Source organism: Pholis gunnellus, assembly GCF_910591455.1.
Source record: "Pholis gunnellus genome assembly, chromosome: 16".
Lineage (NCBI taxonomy): Eukaryota > Metazoa > Chordata > Actinopteri > Perciformes > Pholidae > Pholis > Pholis gunnellus.
Genome location: NC_136543.1, coordinates 10,247,636 through 10,270,423, shown reverse-complemented (window position 1 = coordinate 10,270,423; position 22,788 = coordinate 10,247,636). Strand labels below are relative to the sequence as shown.

Genomic DNA, 22,788 nt, shown 5'->3' with positions numbered 1-22,788 from the left:
CTCACCGCCAGCAGTGACCCAGGATTAGTGCCTCTTCAGTGGGGCCTCAGCAGATCCCACCTGGTTCCCCCTGATGGAGGTATGTACTGTATGCAAGGAGTCCCGCAGACTCACAGATCTAAAATAATCCTCTACAGGCTGCTGGCACAAGCGTACTGTGTGTGTCCATATGTGTAGATGTATACAGTGTGTCTGCAGACAGAAAGCATGTGTGCATGTTTAGTCATTTTACTCACAAGTTGAAATATGCCATGTGCAGTGCTGCAGTTTGTTCTTTAAACAGCCTGGCATGTTGTTCACATCCTCGATGCTAGCAGTATAATTACAGGATGAAAAGTATGAGAATAGCAGATGCTGATAGTTACGATATCGTGAACATTCCCTTCCTTCCTCACGTATTCTATAAACGTAATGTACAGTATGTACTGTAATCATGAACAGCGTGTTTTCATGTCTCTATGTGCGTGTGTGTGTGTGTGTGTGTGTGTGTGTGTGGGAATCTGAGAAATCCCATCACAGGTGGCAGAGTAACAATCTGATGGGTCATAATCTGGCCTGCTGACTGACAACATGTGTTAATGGGTCGGCCACTGGAGGTCTGCTATTAATAGATTGGAAAGCAATCAAACGCAGGCATGACTGCACACAGTGCGCCGATCAACATACAACGTTCTCCTCCACAGATTAACTCTTGTATTATTCAGTTGTCTGCTAAATATTGTTTTGGTAGCTATTAAGGGAAGTAGTGAGATTGAGATCAAGATCCCTTTTTGAAGAAGCCTACACACAGAACATAAAGTACAGTATATGAGTGCACTGAGCTGACAGTTCTGACATAAACATGTACATACTTTAATGGTCGAAACAGCAAATTGGCAAATTAACACCAAGGATATCAGCTGCCAATGAAGCCATAAAGCTGTGAATAGTAATAATGGCACGCAGGCTTTCAAGGGTTTTGGTTGCCCTTGATGGATGAGCTGTCTCAGTCGAGCTATTAGAAGGCAGCATGTGTCTGAACATTTCCATTTAAATTAACATTGCTCTTTATCAATGCTAGTTTGATCTCCTTTGCTTTCGACTCCAGCTTATTCCCACCTCTTAGCTGCCAGTGCTGAGCAAATGTTTTCAATATTGCCATTATATTTATTCCATTTCCTATGATCTGTATATTGTGCACGGCAGTGTATCCTTTACATGTTACAGTAATTCCCTTTAGTTTGACTTGATAAAGATTGATGTCCTGTCCCCCGCCGGCCAGAGCTTTGGCTGTTTTCGCTCATGTTTCTTGTCACGCATGGTTCATTTCAGGACACATCTTTTACAACACGGAGGGTAAACTTCACAATCCATAACTTAGTACATCATTTCATAATCGGCTGTGTGTAAGGAGGATGTTGAGTTTGCGCTGGTGGTGTAATGTGCCTTTGTCCCATGTTGTGTACATTTGATTAGCCAAAGACATGCATAGTGTTTATAAAACCTCTCCTTTTCCATCTTAATTAAATGAGAGAAGAAAAAGGAAACCATCAGCTTTAATACATGACTCAAATTCATATGCTGTTTGAAAAGCAAGTGAGTTTAAGCTTGTGCCAAGTTGCTGGTTCATTTGTAGGACAGAGTATGCACTGTATTTTGGACTTTTAGCTTTATATCAAACAAAGCCTGCAGTGGATACTGAAAGCAGCTAATGATTCATGGTCAGGCCAGCTAGTACACTTAAAAGAGTCTGCATAATTGAAAATCCTGAGAACTAAGAAATGAAAGAGGAAGTGATCTATAAATAGAGACTCAAAGTTGTTTGAATAGAAGAAGAGCGACGGAAAACGCTGCCAAAATAGCTTACAGTAATTTGAATCCTCTTGAATTTCCGTAAACAGGTCATTCTTAATTTGTATCAATATTAATCCATAAACGTCGTGTCTGTTAATTAACTGAGGACATCATTTATATTTCATCAACCAATTCACCCGGGGGTAAAATCTTCACAATGCTCTGCATGTTAACAACACACATTCAAGGGTGACCGTCAGCTGACGTCAGGAGGTCGGAGAGGACGCTCCCAGTGGAACAACATTCTTGTCTAACTTCATTTGAACTGAATGAGAAACTGACGGGAAATGTGATGTTCAGATAGAGCCACCGCACCAGCACTGCGGTGTTGACGCTTCAATCAATCAAGCAAGTTGTGTGAAATTAAATGAGGTCAATTGTTACGTCGGAGTATACTTCGGCTAATGCCGCCGATTTTGCCTTAAACTGGTGCAGTGTGGTGCACAAGATCTCAATTTACAGCATTTCCGGACACAAAGGTGTATGTCCATTTTGCACTCAAAGTCACCAGTAAACGTGTACATTGACTGCCATGTAGAATGATTACCACACCAAAAGTAAGTGGTAACACTTTCCCACCTTTACTGTATTACATAAATCCACACTCACCCATGCACAGATAACACATAAGCACACATAATCACGTGCAAACATGAAGGTTCACTGTCATCCAGCATAAGCAAACAGTGAGAACACACTCAGCAACTTCATACCGGGACTCTCCTTCACTGAGAGAGCTCTCCTCCACTTATGACAACCACTTCACATGCGGAGAGAGAGAGAGAGACACACGGATAAAGATTAATTGATGGTGAGTTTGTACAAGCTCAATGATATCAGGCCTCTTGTGGCTAGGCATCGAGAGAAGCAGTGTGTTGAGGAGACGGTAACTTTATTGATTCAAGTTTCTAAAAGGCCTTTGAAATCGAGCGTCTAGACGATCTGGCCTTGCGGATCATAGTACAGCAGTCTGATGACTGTGGTGGCGGAATGAATGATTGAGCGACATTAAACAGCAGATTAAGTGGCTTTACCTTTATAAGTTTGCATCACAGTCGGACATTTGCATTTCACTACAACAAGCACATTGTCAAGTGTTGTTATTGAATTAGACCGCTACTGCAAGGTGCTTGTATACCTGAATGCATTAAGCTGAACATACTCACAAAGCTGGGGAGGTGAAAGGGTAGCACTTTAAAACTTGCACTGACTGTACAGTCTTTCACATAAGAGAACATAACTGGAAAGCACTGATGAAGGAAAGAGGAAATATATAATATGAATAATGCAGAAAGAGACCGTCTGGCAACTGTTCCTGGTCGAGAAGTAGTACAGCAAATAAATCCTGTAAAATGGCGCATTAAAGTTTCTTCACTTTTTTTTTGTACTGATTAAACAAACAAGAAATAATGTGTTATTAAGTGGGCTTTAGATGTGCTGGTGATGGATTTTGTTACCTTATGACAGAGCCAGGACAGCTGTTTCCAGACTTTATGCTAAGCTAAGCTAACCGCTGCGGCATCTAGCTACAAATTGACTGTACTTTACAGACGTGTGGTATCAATCTCTTCATCTACCTGTGTGTAACATCTGAGTGTGTATTTGCCAAATTGTTGAAGATGACTATAGACCATCATTTCGTGTGATGTGGCCTCGTCACCTGGACTCAATGATCTAAAAGTTTTCCTCCTCAAATTGATCTTCACAAACACACTTAAAGCCTACCTGTTCCCCACGTACAATGTGAGAAAAAGGTGAGGCGTGAAGAGGCTGACTCAACCTCAACGTGCAGTACAGGGGAATGCAGAGAGAGAGAGAGAGAGAGAGATAGAGAGGTTTGGGGAGAAACGGAAAAGCAAAGAAAGGGAAAGATAGAGAGAGGAGGCAGGAGGGCGTTGTGGACACAGAGGTGGGACACACAGCGGAAGGTGCTAATGACGGCGGTGAGAAGATGAAGCCACAGAAGTAGCATTGATGGATGACTACGACGCATTGTAATCAATGCATGTGGTAAGGCAGGGCACTTGTCCCAGTCCGCTGTCCTCCCGCTCCACTTGTCCTCTAACAACACAATAAATGGGGCTCCAACATAATAATTGCTGAAGCTGTTGATTATTTGTTTTTCAATGTGATTTATCAGCCTCATCTCCACTCTCCTGCAGTTACAGATCCTGCCACTCGCTCCTTCCCTGCTGTTATCTTTCTCCCTTCCTCCTTCCTTCCTACCTGAGCTTTCCCACCTATCTCCACAATCTCATTCCCCTCATCAGTCACTCACTCATACACAGACCCAGCTCCAATTACCCTCTGCCAGATTGTCTAGTATGTCAGCAATTCCCAGCCTGTCTGACGTTGCCTACCTGATGCCTTGCCCGAGTACTGGTTTGAATATTCTCTGGGTACCACTCTTAGCTTCTGTCTGCGTGATCTGCCTGCCATGTTGTTTTTGGGTTTCATCAAAGATTCTGGATATTAACCTTATCTTACCTTACTGCCTCTGAAATTGTGCCTCTGGGTTCAGTCTGTGTTTTCTAGGTGGTTAAAGAATTAGGAGTTTTGTCTGAGCAACAACCCGAAACTCAAAGATCTTGTTCGCCTTCTTACCAAGAGTTTAGAAGACGGATACCACTGCTGTGTCCAGAAAGTCAAGAAATAGTCCGGCAGATAATCCCCTGTACTATCACAAAATTAAACAAATGAGATAATTCATGAGCTTAACAGGTCCTCTGTTTCTAGTCTTCATGCAAAGCTAAGCTAATGTAGCTTCTTATTTACTGTACAGATATTATCAATCTTCTTGTCCAACTCTTGGCAAAAAAAGGGAACATTTCCCAAAATTACGACATACTCCTTTAAACAATTCATTAATGGTTTTCTGTCAAATGAATAATCAGTTAATTAACTAATTGTTTCTTGAATAATACTTCAACAACAATCACCTCATTATGATCTATATGTTTGAAAAACACAGTTTAACCTGCTCCGGTAAAATGAATATAGATATATCCTCGAACCTCTTCTTTACCTATATGTCTTAGTCATTGTCTTCTTACTTGTGTTGCAGAAAGTGGCTCCGCAGGCTGGCAGTTTATCTCGCTGTTCCCCTAACGGTCACATTGTCATACACAAAAAGGAAAATCAGGCACCCAGGCCGACAGACAGGAGGTAAATCGAGTGCTTCAGATTTGACTTATGTCTCTTTCAAGCTCATCTATTATCCAGCTGACTCCGCGCTGACCCCAGGGTTGGTGACTTTGTAATGTAAAGTCCTGATATCACTCACCACTGTTTGTGTGCGTGTGTGTGTGTGTGTGTACACTCGGGTGTTTGTGTGTTTACGAAAGTGTGTAGGAGAGCCTCCCTTCCCTGGTCAATAATTAAAGTCCCTGCTTAGTAGGAGGAGAATTTTCTAGCCTTATTAAACCAGAAAAGATGGCTGAGGACCACATCCTCATTCATGATACATGAGGTGCTGGTGTTTATATTTGGGGGGGGGTGGAGGGTTGAACACAGACATCACATTTAAAGAAAAGCCAAACCCGTATGCAGAGAGAATTACAATAAGGGGGAAAGTGGAATCAAATATTTCCACCAAAATGATTTGCAGTTTAAACAGGAAGTGGAAAGGGTAAACCAACAGTACAGAGTCTCTATAATAAGCAGCATAACATTCGGTGTCCCTGAGATATTGCAGTCTGGTCTACAAAGGCAGCAGTCTAAAAATAAGTTATTGGTCCAGGATTGAGAACATGCAAAGGGGAACACATACCACTCTCTTCTTTCCACAAATCTTTGTTTCATCAGAGGCGAAATGTAATGCTGATCTGCTGCAACATAGCAACATTCAGATGTCATATATCTCTCAGTGTGCATGCGTGTGGAGAGCAGAAACACTGTGTGCATGCTGGTGTGTGTGTTCTGGCCGGACTTTGAAGTATATGTTCCTCCTTTACAATTAGGTCTGGACTGTTTTACACGGATCACAGAAAGACACTCCGGATTACTTCCCAAAATCTTCCTGCCCGAGACAGCCTGATTGAATTGGCTGCTGCTAATGCACAGATTAGGGAACTCCCTTTGCATCCTAATCCTCCCTGCTCGTTCTCCCTCGTCGCAGAGTGGGGAAGGTGTGTGAGAACAGGTTAGCCGATAGCAGGCATTCACTGTAGGATTACACTTGCAAGGGCAACTTTAAGCCTGTGTAATTTGGTTGTTAGAGAGACACTGTGGAAATGGTGATATGTTAGCGAGCTTGTGATTGTTACATATTCTGATTTAAAGGCTGCAGAAGCTGGTTTTGCATACAGTATGAAAAGGTACGGGCAAGGAATTGGAAGCGATTGGGTGCAAGAAGTCAAGTCTAGTTTATTGGTTGTTCTTTGCCATGAAAACCAAAACCAAAACGAACTAAGTAGACTTTGGACTCTAGACTAGATTACACAGTGTATACATATTCCTAGAAAAATGTTTGCACTGGTTGGGAGGCCAAACATATAGATATTATAATCAAGTGATCCCAACTACAACCTACAGAAGGGGATCTACCGTTGTTTGGGGGGTATACTGTCTTTGCGGATAGTCGAGTAGCTCAACTAATTAAAAAAGAATTGGGAGCATATCTATTGCCTCTCAATGGCTCTAACGACTGACCCAGCGGGGCTCAACTAACAGTGCTAACAACACTAACAGTGCAAACTACAGCAAGAGTGCTGACAGAGCTAACAGTGTTTATCTGAGGAGAATCCGGAGGGTGGGCGTGGGTCGGGACGGCGTTATTAGCTGAAACCGCCGTATGAGCGCAGTGCAGAGTGGCAGCAACATCTAGCCAATGGGACGCGCTCACATGGAGGCCGTCCGGGCTATGTCAATAAAGCAAAGCAGATTACAGAGAGAGCAACTTCACTCTCTGCTCAGGTAGATATTACTCCAGTACGTGTATCTTTAAATAGCAAATAGTTGTTTGCTGCAATATTTTTGCCCTGAATCCCATATACTGCACCTTTAAAAGTGCTGGATATTGGTTGAAATATCTCAAATTAATGGATAAACATTGAAATAGTGGATAAACAGCTGAAAACAGACCTGAAGGGTACTTGAGTTTATCTGACAGGGCTGCACTTAAACTTTAAACTTTATTATACACGTCATATACACACATGTACATACATGGAATTTGGAATTTGACCTCTGCATTCAACACATCTTAAGGAGAAGTGGGCTGCTGAATTGAAGGGGATATTACTATATGGTATGAATTACAAGAAAAAAACACTTCATTTATTCTCCTTGCAGTGTTTGATATGATGCTCTCTAGTACTTGGAACTTGTAAACACTTCCACGTTTGAGCAAAAGGGGGAGCAGTGAGTAGCTGCAAAAAAACCACCATCCCCTGTGCACAGAGAGAGAAGGCTTCAGCAGACACCACAGCCTTGAAATCTGAAGTGACAGCGACTTTCAAAGCACACAGGATGACCGTTCCTCTTTAACAGAGAATTTGAAGTGCTGATATATCAATGCATCGGCCTACTCTTTTCTCCGGCTTAGATTTTCACACCGGCTGAACAGGTAAATGGTAAACTTTCACATAGAAATAACGAAAATGCTGTCTGAGTGTCTGAAAAGCTGGGGTGCTCAATAGCTGAATGCACCATGATAAGTGGCAAGCACTTCAGACGCTGTGCCATTTCGTTGCTCTGCAGAGATGTCCATGGCCATTAAAATCTCTGAAAACCCTTAAAAGCTGCATACAAAGGCGAGTGATTTTTAATTATTTATCTTCCTCAGTGTGTGTTTTAAGTGTTATTTATTCATATCCCAAGTGAGGTGTCAAATGCCTTGTTTGTGCATACACACAGAGACATCCACTTAACTGACATGCCTCTTATATGGATATCTGAATACAGTTGTGTCTTGGTTTTCCGGTCAGCAGAGCTTAAGAAGTGACACAAAAACTGGGCATCAGCTTTTTTCTTATAGAAGCATATACCATAATAGGTTGGACAGTGATGACGCATCTTGCAAAATCATGTTTCTAATATTCCATTCACCCCCTCTTTCGCCAAAAATAGAGCTTTTTAATCGCTGAGGGTTACAAACTGCGATGACATTTAAAGATATGAGTCATTTAATCACACCAGAGAGCCATGCAGGTTTAAACAGCCAGTCTTTAATTTCTCAGGGCTCTTGCCATACATGCCACACCTGGTGCCCTTTATCGTCCCTGAGTGTGTTCACACCTCAAACAAAGAACACAGAAACATCTCTAGGGAGTAACCCAACCCTGGAAGAATCTGCTCCTTGGGAGCAATTCTTTATAGTTCCTCAAGCACACCATGGCCCTACACCACACCACACCACACTACACTACACACACAATCACAACTATGTGAATGAAGGATTTGGCAGACAGGAAACGGCCCCACTGACTTTGCCTAAAATGTGCATGTCTGCTGGTCCTTTGCAACTGCTTTAAAAAACAAAAAGAGTCATTCATCAACCCACTGTAAGAGTGAGGAGGTGTATTCCTGTGTGTACATGCAGAGACGAAAGTGAGAGAGAGGGAGTGAGAGAGAGAGAGAGTAAAGACGGGAACGAGTACATGCTTGTGTGTTTGAGATTGAGTATATGCATGAACTTCTGTGAGCTAGCAAGACCCTCAGCAACCCTATGATTAAATCACAAATCAGGATGACTTGGAGATTCATTCAGAAACACGTGGTCAGCTCACTGTTTCATCTTGAGTTCTGAACTGGCACGTACAGTATGTTGTGTGTGGCAACTCATACTGTACATACAGTGTGAAAGTGACACCACAGGAAGCACTACAGGGACTTTAAGTATCAAACAGCATGTATTCAGCTTACGTAATAAATGTTTGTGTTCCGGGTCTCCATTCAAATATCAAGGTCTTTTCACCACCAGACGGTGTCTCTTCATTTCTATGCATCCAGGCCATGAATGTAATGCTAGCCTCCTGGCACACAGGGCGGCCTACCTCTCCGTCTCTTTGTTTGGCATCCATGTGACAGGGGCACAATAGAGCGCGGGACAATAGGCCACTTATTGAGTGACTGGCAGGGAGTGGGATACATCCCAGATCGTCTGTCACTTTGCAGCCTTGTGCACCCTTCGGCGCCACGGGTCAGTGTCAGGTTGCACTCTCCTGTGACCGGCAGGCGAAGGAGCTTGTTGCCATATTGGAAATCTGGGAGAGGTCACAGAGGTCCAATTGATTAAAAAAAAAAGAAAAGATTTCAATGCTTTTCAGCAGCAGTATTTTAGTCAATTTTGTCTTGTCTGTTAAACCTCCCAGTTCTTTTTTAACTGGTAAATATGTGACTGAGCCACAGAGAGCCAAATGAATTTAGCAGCTTAAAGTGAATTAGCAATAACTGAATCCGATCATGAGTAAGCGTCTTTCATCACATGTTTTTTAGAATTACTGTATGTTTCTGGTTGTGTGTCTGTGTGTGCTATCAGCAGTTGATTGAGATGGTCCACCTTGTCACTGTCAGCTGACTCTCAGTCATCGCCCTCAGCTGAGCTGATTCTCCCAGATATCTCCAGCTCTCTGCGTCAAATGCTTGCCTTGACCTCCTGGCCTGTTGACGGCAGCTCTCTGAGACATAAAATGTAAAGATGGGTTGGTATCCCCAGCATCAAACATAGGACGGAGCTCATGGCATAAACAATAGCCACCAGTGTTTGACATTGTCAAATACGAATTGAATACTCACCATATTCAATGACTTTATTGAGACAGCTCTGTTTTTCATGGAAAGAAATGTGCTTTTAACTTTTATTTTTGTTTTCCATACCTGATATTATATATAATAGATGTTTATAATAATAATCTAGTTTTTTAAGGTAAGTTATCTACACGCCGTTGTTGTTACCATCTAATTTATATTAGATATTCAAATCTATTACTTAGGCAAAAGTAATAATACTAGAAAATACTCAATTATATTTTACAGCTCACTTCAGGGTAATGAAAACTACAAAAGTATTTTCAGGAAAAAAGTACTTACGGTGTCAAAAGTATTGATTGTGGAGCAGAATGACCCCTGTGAGTGTTTTATTATTATGTATTACATTATTAAATTATCATTAGTAATGCATCAACATGCAGCATTTTAGTGTTGTAACAGTTAGGGGTGGAGCTAATTATTTTAATTGATATGTTGTTGGGTAGATTAATGTATAACAATGCATTCATATTCTATAAACTGATCATAAGTTTTAGATGTGAAATCTTCATATCAAATGGAAAAACAGCAGCAGTCATGTACAGGAATAAAAAAAACAATATTGACATTTGAAATGAAATGAGGAAAAAGTTGCAGAAAATGTAGATACTCAAGTAAAGTACCTCAAAGTTGTGCTTAACCTTACACGTATGGTGTTGGGGTTTGCAGCTGGAATGTTCTTTAACACAGGAGGAGAAGCTCTGCTACTATTTCTACTCACTTTTTTTGTGAATGAGGGTTTGTTAAGAAAGCTCTATATCATGCTGGATATTTAGAATAAAATCCCCAAAAAATAAAAAACACTCACACACACCTCGTGAATTTGCTACAACGAATGCAGCAGCCATATGCTCTCAAAAATATACAAACACACTTGAACTAAAAATGGCATGCGCAGGCCTACTGTGCACTCTCACGCACTAGTAGCTACTGACAGTGAATGCGTAATTCAGTGTCTGTATGCTCTGCTCCGAGCCGTGTCATGTTTTTGCATGAGTAGGTTACAAACTGCTCCATTTTTTAAAAACTTCTCTCTCTCTCTCTCTCTCTCTCTCTCTCTCTCTCTCTCTCTCTCTCTCTCTCTCTCTCTCTCTCTCTCACTCTCTCTCTCTCGCTCTCTCTCTCCCTCTCTCGCTCTCTTTGGTGGGGGCAGAGAGCTCATAGCTGGGCGCTGCAAACATCATCAGGAGGCGAGACGCTTCCCACCGTCAGCGCCGGAGCAGAGCAGGGGAGCCCTGGCAACAAGGAGAGACACAAGCTCAGCAACCCGTTTCACCCTACAGTAAGTCGCACAAAACTGTTCATTCAGTACTCGTTTCAGGCGACCTGTCACCACGCCACTTTTATCTCTCTTTTTTTTTGGAAGCTGTGAAGAGAAAATGGCTGGAAGAACTGGTCAGGGTGGCGCTGACGCTCCGGTTTACTACAAAGCCTCGGGAAAATGTTTACTTCGCCCTCTGACCTATTTGTTTAAGTGACCAAACGGTGCGGGTGCGTGCGGGGTTTGGGTGTATGCACTTGTCATTGCGGAACGGGAACGCAAAGTAGTGTTTAAGTGGGGCGAAAGAGAGCGGGGGTTTGGCTCGATTCTGACCGAGCGCGGAGCGCGTCCGCCGGGGCGAGCTGGTGTCGGGCAGCCGCTGTACTTTCAGTAACTGCGCCACTCGACCTCGGCTCAAACATTTGCTCTTTCCAGACTATGTCTTAGCGCTTAACATTGACATACGCCGCTAAATACCACTGCTTTAAGCCGCAAATGTCTTCTTTTGAACTATTTTCCTACTGACACGGACTGTCAAAGGCAAAGCGTTGCGTTTTTATCTCCGTTTCACCATCGCGGAAGTGTTTTTCTCTTCGCGAAAAGAGGCGAACAACAACTAACCACAGTCCACATTAGTCCAGTGTTTGCGAGAATGTGGTTGCATTTATTTTGCATGTTTATTAAATAGTGTTGCGTATGTAATATGGTGGCTACTACGGAGTGTTTTACACTGTCAGCTGGTTGTAAAGGACATAGGGTTTGTGATTGCTGGACTGCGCGTGATGTCATTCATCCTAGCTTGGACCATTATATAACGGGACTGTAGGGAAGCCTGTGATAGCAGGCTATTTTTACTCTGTTTACACCTCGGAGTTGCACTCAGGGTAGGCTATGCTTCCCAACTGGTTGCCTATGCTTTCACTCACAGTATGAATTTAATATGGCAGCCGAATGAGACCAAGCACATGGACGAATGAACTGATACTAATGAAAAGCCGCATTCACACGTTTAAGCCTTCCCCATTATCTGATGATGTCCGTGTAATTATTTGCTATTTGAACAGAAACTAAAAAAAAAGTCGCCAAGTTTTACTTTATTGTGTCTCTTCTCATGTTTGAAGCATTTCCTATTATGCAATGTAATTGATTGAGATTGCATGACCAATTTGCATATTTAATTGCCAATTCCCCCCAAAAAAACGTACATCTTCCTGAAACCTATTGAGTTGCCTTTTCCGTAGCAATAAATTAACTAGTCACCCTATGGTGCTACTGTAGCTACTATGCAGATATCTCATCAAAAGCTATACTCACAGTTACAGTATGGCAGCATATGATATATTTGAATATATAGAAATTATAAACTATATGCAATATATTAAGATTTCGGTATAACAAAGAATTCACAAAGCATGTTTGTATATAATACCAATATATTTAAGTTAAAAGGAATATTTCAACCAAAATTGATAAATGAATTGTCAGCTGCTTGATCTTTATAATCTCAATCACATTGTTTTTGTAATTCTTTTTTAAAGTAATGAATCTCAAAACTTTTCACAGACCCTTTTGGGGTCCCCGATCCCCACTTTACAAATCACTGCATCAGACTGCTGCAAAAAAGTTTGTAGGTTGCTTGAACATCCATATACTAACGCTTGTGCAGCGTAGCTACTGCCTGTATGCACTGTACACCCCAAACACATCTCCTCTTGCCAAAATATTGCTTTAAAAAAAAAACAACCAGTGCCCGTGTGCAGCATCTGCATTGATCAGTAGTAATTATATTGGTTTATTAAGCCCGTTTTTTAGTTGTGAGACTATGGCTCATGCGCTTCTTTGTGTTTTTGAGGCAGCAGCTTGGAGAAGGGACAGAGGTAGTAACTAAGTGGTTAGATGGAAATGAATAGCTGAGCACCAATGCTATAACAGGAGGCCTTGATGTCTGATGATAGTGAGGAGATGGATGATAAAGTGAAGGGGACCCAGCGTTAATCCCTGTGGAATACCATGATGAGGTGGTCTTTGAGATCTTGGTTCTTAATGAGACTTAAACATAATGAGGTTTTAATACTTTTGCTTCAAGTTCCAAAAAGTTTATACTATCTGTATCTGCAAAATGGTCACAATCTACCTCATTTGTTTTACCTGCAATGTCTTTTCAATACCTTCCATGTCTAGTAACTTACACATGATTATACTTCTTTAATTGAGAACTGCTTATTAATCAAACAAATGTGGACAGAATTGGTCATGCCAATTGGATGACTAATGAGACACCATTGGTATTGGGTTGATTTCCAAATTTGGAGCTCCGGTGCAGAGTACGAGCTTAAACCGGTGAGATTTAATGCAAACTGGCACTGCACAAGTAATAAGCAAAATAGCAACGTGATTAACATAAATTTGTTTATAAACGAACAAAACCACCTGTGTCAGAGAGGCCGTGTGCAATTTATCCCACTACCTAGCCCAAGTTAGCAACACGAAAGAGATTAAACTTCAGTAGTGATGGTACGGGAGAAAGATTCCCATGGCGGCGCACGTTGTGTTTGTTTAGAAAGTTTATGTATTTTTTGGGGTGCCGGGTCAAGAGTTTCTGCCATTGATTGCAAGCCTGGTGGCCCGATGGTGTGCGTAACATTAGCAAGAGTGCATTGGAGAGATAGAGAGGAAACAAGCGTTTGTGTGATGGTGAGTATGAAGGTAGCATTTACATTACAACTGTGAATGGAGCAGTGCAGCATGTTTACAATTTAGGCTATTTATCCCCTCAAGACCCTTGCCAAGTTCCTGTGTCTTGCTTGCCACCTGCTGATTAAAACAAAGGGCGTTAGCCCGAAAGCTAGCGACAACTTTGGTTTACTTAAGGTGGGCTAACCTTTTAAGGTGGACCAACTACAGTTTTGGTGGAGCGGCAACTCGGTCATGTGCGACACCTAATAGGAAAATTGAGTATGCCGGTCTGGTCGGTGTTTGGTTTAATATCAATCCGGTTTGAAAATCTTTACACCGGCCCAACCTCGTTACACCATGTTAAAAGCAGTATTTAGGCAGAGAGGAGTGGGGTTGGTGTGTGGGCCATAGTCGGCTGCACTGTGAATTTGAAAAGGGCAGTTCAGTTTTGGTGCTGTGACATTTCAGGTGCATTTCAGGATATTAGAAAGGAAATTCAGGGATGGGATGGAACAAAAGTTCAACTTCAAAACCAGGTCTTTTAGGATTTGAACTGACAACTAACACCGTGAAGTCTTAAGGGTGGTGAGTGCATGACCAGAGGAGAGCTGGGAATGCAAAAGGTGGAGGGTGAAGATAGACACGCTTTCATTGTACAAGGTAGGGAAACAGAGGGTAGTAGGTCTGTAAGAGAAGCAAGTGCAACATTTTTCAGGTTGGCTTTTAGAAACCAAACTATAGTGCCCCATGTGCGGTCATGCCACTGTGAATCAGATGTGCTGTTCCACCCACCCACCTACCACACACACACACACACACACACACACACACACACACAAATGCACTTTACCACTGCCACCATAGCCTTTGATTCCAGCCGCCACTCACTTTCAAATGGTAATGAGAGGCAATTAGAAGCCAATGTGTCCTAATCACAAGCCATTTAACTGAGCTTGGCTCATTTGTCCGAGCCGTATGTGCACACGGACCCACACACTCGAAGACACATGCAACCACACGTCTGCTAGATTATGCTTGAGTCTTTTCAATGTATCTGGAATTTAATATAAATATAAATTAGGTAGAATACCGGAAACTCTCAACATTTGCAGGAACAAACCCTGCTCCGCTCTGAAGTGTGCAAAGACTTTAAGTGGTGTCGGGGCAGTCGGATCATACAGATTAGTAGGTAAATCATGCTCCATCACATGATATCCTGTTGAGTACAACACCACTTCATTAAGAAGCTGTCAGCTCTTATGTGCCACTACAGACCTGACTAAACACTAAAATGTGCTGCCGCGAGCCAAAACAAACACAGACACTCTTTTATAATAAAGTAATCATGCATAGAAACATATTCAGTTGTTACAACCCCGTCTTAAAACGCAACACTGAAAGGAGACAAAGCACACAGACGAATTGCACAGAAATGATAGGTCTAAAGAAAATGTGTTCCAGCATATTGTTTAGATATTGTTCTCCTGTTTCCTTCCTCCCTTCTCTCCTTCACATCGCTGGTCCATGCATTTTCACACAACTTTGTTTGAGAGATAATGAAAATGACGTCGACCCTTATTTTTGCTGCATTCGCACAAGACTGGATCCCTGATTGTCTCCTTTTACTCAAGCTGCTACATGAGCATGGAAAACAACAGGAATGTAGGTAGTATGGGTCATAAGCGGTACAAAAAAAAGACTGTGGGACAGAAATGATTTTGAAATAGTAAAGAGGGGTTGGTGTGTGTGTCTGTGTGTGTGTGGGGGGGGGGGGGCAGATCAAGAGATTGAGCTGTCTGGTTGAACCATGCCGTGCGCTTAGACCTTTTCAGTTTTTCCTTTCATCCTCCCCTATTCATGAGCGCACCGAGTACACATGCATGCACACAAGAGAAAGGACACCCTCACACACACAGAATACTGCTTTTAAAGGGGATCAATGAGAGTTTTTGTGTATTTTGTGTGAAAGAACATTCCACCGCGTGTGATCGCGTGTCCCCTTGTTAGTGCTTAGTGCACGATCTTGTGTTTCTTAGACCGCTGCCGGTACAGCACAGCGATAGCAGCTCAGTTGAGATGCCACAGTATAGGCCCTTGAATCTGCAATTAATCTGAGGGAAAAGATGTCATCGGTAAGGGTGAAACCACGACAAATGTAAGGGTCAATGAGACCACACTTTTATGGTCTCGTGATTCATTAAACTTCACTAATGCACTTGTTGAAGGCACATTGCTCATTTTTTCAATGTATAATTCAATAAAAACATTCATTATTACATTCATTTACATTACTTGCGGATATATACTGTGTGTGTGAACATTAGAATGAATGTATCAATTTGCAGTCTTAGTGACCGTGTGTTGGCTTTGGCTCTGTAATGGTGCAGCTGACATGACATACAGTTATCTAGGAAGGTTGCTGTAAAAGGCTAAACTGGATTAAACTCCAAAGTGTATAGTGACTAAAAGATGACAGAGTGATCTTGTGGGCAAATAACAAGCTTAAATTCTGTATAAAGTTGTGTTCCTGCATCAATTTGAATCTAATTTTTAACTAAAATTAGCACTTATGTGGTTGTTTTCTTTTAACACGTGAAAACCTGCTGAAAAAATCGATAGTCTCTCTTATCCCATCGTCAGTCAGTCGATTTTCTTTTCTGGCGCGTCACGTTCGATGTCACGGATGCACCGGAAAACAAGGTTAGTAAACAGTCAAATATGTTACGGTTTTACTTCTTTATTTATATCTGGAACTTATTCAGTTTTTGAAACTCTCAATCTTATAGTAATTGTCAAAATCCCTGTTGATTTTATTCATTATATATTCACTCCAACATCAGTTTTTGTCCACTTGGGAGTCATATTTCCATCACTGGAGCCAATAAATACCAGAGTCATTCATCCTGAGAATGAATGCAGATTGTAACCTTCCCCACTGGAGACCAAAGCCAGATGCTGGTGGGTGTCGATGGGTTTTCTCTCCAGTGGAAAAAAGGCTTAAGCAACTCATCAAATGAGTTAAAAAAACCCTCAGAGCTGGTTCACACACCGCCTCTAAGAAAAATCATTTCTGTGCCGGAGCGATACTTGAAATGTGATACCTGTAAGTCATCGTGCAATAGTTAATTCAGAACGCTGCTCCTGTGATCTCTTTTCCCTTGTTTCATATTTGATTACATTCCAAGCAATGCCTGGCTGAGAGGAAAGGGCTTCGAGCATTGGCCTTTTGAGGGCCAAGTTAAATGAGGGAGAACCTAACTGATAACAGCTGTTTAATGGTATTCTACAGCGCATAATGGAGCGACGGCTATGAGCTCCTTCAACTGTGGCTCACTCAATGACAAACACACTCTTTCACTCTCCTCTCTTCTCTTCTGCTAGCCTAGTCTTCTCTGCCTCATCCTTATCAGAGGCGGCGGAGGATTACAGCGGGGAGTTGACACTGACTGGCAGTCAGACAGCTCCCGCAGACTCGTCTTCTTCCCCCATAGAGCTCCGGGGGCCCGGGACAAGGATAAGCTGACAACCTGGGACACAGCCAGATAGATAGTGATGAAGGAGACAGACGAAAGAAGAATGCTAGGAATTGGGGATGTATACATATGTATTGCAGCACAAATGTGAGGATTTCTATTGCCCCAAACATTAGCATTACATTCACAGGTATTGTCTGTGAATGTAATGCTAAAGTGTGCTGGTGCTTCTACTTCAAATGTTTGAACAGAAGCCCCCCCTCAGCCTGCACGATGGGTGTGTGTCGGTGTGGGTATCAACAATGACTCGAGTGTGAGCCAGGAGGATATGCATTGAGAGAGAGGAATTCAATAACAGGAAAATAGCCAGTGATAGAAACAATCCCTTGAATACCGAAACCCACCCTTCACCGATGTTGCTCTTGGCACAAGCTTTGCTTTCCATTACTACCGTTGACTTCTTAGGATGCTGATGTGGAGCCGCAGCACATGGCAGCACGGGGGAGGGTCAGCACGGTGCACGATGGCTCCTGATGTGGCACGTGAAGTCCCAAATTCCAGTCCAGTTGTTATCGCGGTCGCCTCTCTTTCTGACAATGCTTCAGGTTTAGGAATTGGACTCGACTGGCCCATATGGTCAGGATCATCATGCATGGATTGGCACCGGAGGACAGGTCCTGTGCAACTAAAACCACAGAAAGTATTTACAACAGTGTCTGTAAAGGCCGAAGCTATTTCCTCTCCGACAAAGCTGTGGTTTCAGTAGAGCAAGTTGCTGGATGCGGACTGGATTGCTGGCTTTCTCTGTCTGTCTGTCTGCCTGGCTGCTAGTTGTGGCTTGGCCAGTTCATCTTTTTTACTGGCTGGATGGCCGTGGATCAGCCTCATCTGGCTGCCTGACTGACTGGCTATTATTTTCTTTCGCTATGTAGTAAGCTCATGACATTAGGACGGGAACATTTGCCCGTGACAGTCGGGGAGGTGTGCTAAAACACTGCTGACAGAGATACGACCTAGTGGGCCGGGATGTAACCTGCCTGCCCATGAGCCCATCATCAATTACAGCATTAAGGCCTCTTTAGGGAGAGAGTGTCTCCTTCTCTATTTTTCTTTCACCATCCTCGACTAGAATCTTTTTATAATATTATACTTTCACACCGTTTCTCCAGTTGCCCGCTACGGCTGCTTGATGAGCACGGAAGTGTCCCTTTGAATGTAACAGGATTGTGTACTTTGCTGGCTAAGGAGAGGCAACTTAATTGCGGCAATAAGTTACACAGACATGTTCCAAAGCACAGGGCAAGACAAATATGACAGTACATAACTAATGGGATTAATTTCTGTCTGGTGTTGTGCATGGTACTGCAGAGATAGAGTAACAATAATTCAATATCATCACGCTCTTACACTTTTCAAAGTAAATTACAGGGCAATGTCACCATTAACGCACCTAATATTACTGTAATAGTTAATAAAATCATCTTCACTCTCTGACTTTGGGTCCAGTTACAACTCCTATTTGTTAGATTTGACTCATTGCTCAAGGATGGACCAAACTGCTCTAACTATATATGTAACGTGTATTTGTGTTTGCATGCAACCACGATTGTGTGTTGCTGCGTGTCTGTGTGCATTCGGTTAGATGTCTTCGTGTGTGTGTGTGTCTGCTGCTGCTCAGGCTTGTGTTTTTGCCAGAGAGAGAGAGAGAGAGAGTGTGTAGCAGGGGTCAGGTGATAAGCTACGACTCAGATAAATGAGGTTAATTTGAGGTTTCACTGGCCAGGTCTGTGTCTCTGACACCGTCATCTACTATCAAATGCCACAGTGGCCAGTTAACAGGGGAGTTAACTTGGCCGCAAAATGACTCCCGTGTCATTCTTGGCCCTGGATGTGTACATTGTGCTGAGTAATGCAGAAGGAGCCACATTTGCGAGCACTCATTTTCACAAACTCGTGACGTGCAAACCCTCGAGACGGACGAGAACAAGACACACTTATTCGTACACAACTTATACATTATACAGACATTGAAATCAGATATTTGCATGGACACACAGCACAACACACACACACACACACACACACACACACACACACATACTTGGTGCAGCTGTGTGTACGCTAGTGTACACACCCACTGCTGGGGCTTACCCAGGGAAAATACCTGTGGTAGGAGAAGAAAGTCGACCTAATGGGAAATTACTAGGCATCCTCATCAGACCAAAAATAACTCTTATTATACATGCCATAACCTAAATGGTTCTTACGGGAACTTTCAAACTTCCCAGATGTCAGATTGTAATAAGACATAGTTATAGTATCAGGTTATTTGAGATCATCATCGTCTTGATGGAACAAATAAGTATACTTTTAAACCCACATCTCACCTCAGGGGTAACTGGAGTTCTAATTTGTTAACCCATGCAGAAAGGAAACGTATGACTAGTAATTTCAAAAAACACGTTTTGCAATAAACACGTAAACTGTGTGCAGTATTTCTGCTGTTTGATGCTCCGATAGTGGCAGTTAGTGAGTAATGTGAATGTTTCTCCCTGTAAGTACGCATTCGTCCAAAGCTTCATAGTAGGTAGATCCCTTTAATAGTATCTACATATTTCTTCGTCATCTTGAGGTTTTAATTCAAATTTGAACCTCTAAATTAAAGGTTGAATGTTTTTATAATAGTGATTAAGGGCCTTACAGATAACTTGACTGTATTTAACGTTTATTGTCAGTTGTTCATTTTAGGTCTTTTGCTTCCTTTTTTATTTTTCATTTCCGTCTGATGGCGTGGCCCCATAAAAGTCACAGCAGTGCAACTCAAAAAATTAAAAAAAAAGCGAGTTTGCCACATTTACTACATTGTTTGATCGGTAACGTGTTCTGAAAGTGTCCAATAATTCACTTTAAAACATCCTGCACTGAGACAGATTCAGAATGGGCTCCTATTAGGCCTGCCCGTCAGATGTGTAGTGTTAACCACAAACCTAAAAAAAAAGTCTCCGCCTGCTATCAAACCTTTCACCACCAATTAGCATCAAAACCAAACGGCAGACAATCTTTCTGGGAGAAAAGATGCTTTTCTTTTCTCCCCCTTCTTCTCTCACCCCAGTGCTTTGGTTTTTTCGAGGCGAGCGAGTGCCCAGTCAGCTCGGTTTAATGCTACATAACGTGCCATCTAGCGACTTGCCCCCACGCTACCTCCTGAGCGGCTGCCTGAGATGGATAGCTGAGTGCTTTTGCAACCTGACAGGACACGCTACAACTGTAGACTGCTGCTGAAAGGGTGGTGTGGAGTAACCCTTTTAGGAGGCACTTCATGGATAGCATCTACACTTAAAGCAGGAGGACTGGTGTTTTGGGAGAGAGCGTGTGTGTGTGTGTGTGTGTGTGTGTGGGGACATTATGAGTAAGGGCATGCACAATTCATGTTGTTTCGGGATGTCAAACTTGAACAAAATACATCTGTCAAAACTGCCAAAGCTAATTTATCACACGCTGACTTACTGTACATGACTTTCAGAATATTTTTGGAATCTTACTTTAGTGAACTAATGAACAAACCGAGGACCCTAACAGCTGATTGTGTGATTGTACGCTAACTCTATCTGCTGACTCCTCTCTTAATTGAGCGTGTTTGAAAGTGAGATCAGACACAAGTTCCGAATTCACAATTATAAATAAGTGTTTTCACGCGCATGGTTCTCAAAATGCATGCAGTATACCTTTTCAACGACTTCAATTTAACTTTGCGCGATAAAACTCGCGCAAAGCCGGCCTCTGTTCTTTGTAGAAGACCCAGGTTTTCTGGGTCTCTGAAAGAAACCCACTGGAAACATGGAAACAAACACACACACACACACTGCTGGATTTGAGGTTTGGTCAGACTGACCTGAACTCCATGACTTTTTTTCCAAGAACATTGACCCTAAACCATGTGAGGGCCACCATCTGCTAATACCCGTTAACAGTGAACCGGTATGAACTGCTTATCATTCTGTGTCCAGAGAAGAGCCATGTTGTAAATGACAATGGGACTCTTAGAGCTGAAGCCTGATTATTTTCCCACTATTTGAACTCCTCCTTTGTGTTTATGGCACATGTTTTCTTGTGTAAATATAGCACTTTACACAGCGGGACATACATTAGTCGCTGTGCAAGATAAACCGTTTGCAAAACCTTACAGCTAATGGAGGTTGCCGTCGTGCGTGAACACAAGGCAGGTGTTTGTTTTGGAGGTTGTCTGTACATTTGAGTTTTTGAGGAGGTTTGCTCAATAAGGTTGCAAAGTACGAGCAGCTTGATTATTAGTGCTGACTCCTTGTGTTTGTATTCTGTTGCCTGGGTAATGGCCATATATTGATAGAGAGGGAACTACAGATGTCAGGGATACCAAAGAAAAAGGCTTGCAAAATACTGCCACCGCAGCATGTGTGCGCCAGGCTGTGCTTTCTTTGCTCTGCATGCTTTGCTTTTGATGTGTATATATTAAAATGTGTGTTTTAGTGTGAATATGTCTCACTTCCTATCTGCTGACCACCAACAAGTCTCGGCTTTATCAACATGACCCACAGGTCATCTGTGTTTCATAAAAGCTTCTCCTGGAAGTGACCATTTGCTGTGTGTTGCACCTAGAGCTGTCGCAATAACCGCACTATTGCAATTCCCCCACATCCACAAGTTGAAAGATTCACGTTGCAAAAGTGCCTCTTTCAATCCCCAAAAATCACAACATGGCAACTCGAGTCCCCCTCCTCCCACCAACAAGCTGTGGTCTGATTCTCAGAAACCTTGCACAAGGCTGCTAAGAAGCTGCTGGATTTGCAGGTTTTTCTATTTGTACTTTTTGCAAAAGGTTTTTTTTTTTTTTTTTTTTCTCCGTGTGTTTGCCAAGAGCAACACATGATTAGTGTGCACCAATAGTAACACTGCTCAGTCCTCTCTGGTCCAGCTCTGGAGAGGAGATTTAGAGGGGTTTATATTGTTGTTGTTTACTTGTAATCTTTTAAAACTGAGGCACAGTTTCATAATGCCTCGTAAAAGTAGTAAGCTTGTGTCCTGTGCTCGTTTATACTCTTTTAAGCCCCGAGAGACGTAAAAAAAAGGCCAGATGTGGAACTGCCGTTTATCTTAAGAGAATTACCTTTTTGCACCAGTGTCACTTTTCCATCTCCAGTACATTTCTGATGCTTTTAACTCAACAGCATATGTAAAAGGCATTAAACTGTGAGTTAGGGAGAAAAATAAAACATAAATCACGACTACATTTATGATATCTGATATGGTGATTGGATGGATTTTGGCCATTTCTAGTGCAATGCAGTACATTTTAGGCACCTCTTCATTTAAGTCCATGTAACTGAACATAATAGAAGTAACGTCAGCCGGACCAAACTGCTGTGAGTCATGGACGATTCTCAACATTAGTGTGTGACTCAGTGTGAGCAGGACCTGGCTACAATATGTCTGTTGCCTCAGACATTTGATCTACTTGACCAGGATAATATGTTTGCAGTTCAGAGTACATCTCAATTCTGTGAGAGCTATTTTTGCAGCCTACAAAGTTTGCAGATGTTGTTTTCTGTGGAAACGGTCATAGGTCACAAACTAAATGTCCAGATGATCCGTCAACAGCGGAGATAGAAAGATAAAAAAAGAAAGAGCTTAGAAAATGCCTGACTATGCTTTTTCCAAATATCATCTCATTTAGCAATTGTGCGTCAAGACCACTCATTTGACTTTAATGAGGCCTTTCAAATCCCCCGGGGTATGTTTTTAATCCTCTAAATTGATCCT

At 42.3% G+C, this 22,788-nt stretch overlaps 1 protein-coding gene across 1 annotated transcript in view; it reads left to right on the top strand.

The window, feature by feature from the left end:
• The first annotated feature begins 10,774 nt into the window (after positions 1–10,774).
• The window catches only part of atxn1a (ataxin 1a), a 74,553-nt gene continuing 62,539 nt past the window's right edge, over positions 10,775–22,788 (top strand). Inside the window, exon 1 of the mRNA XM_079176064.1 lies at positions 10,775–10,864. The gene's annotated coding sequence lies outside the window, so the exon portion shown is untranslated. The remainder of the gene's footprint in view (positions 10,865–22,788) is intronic.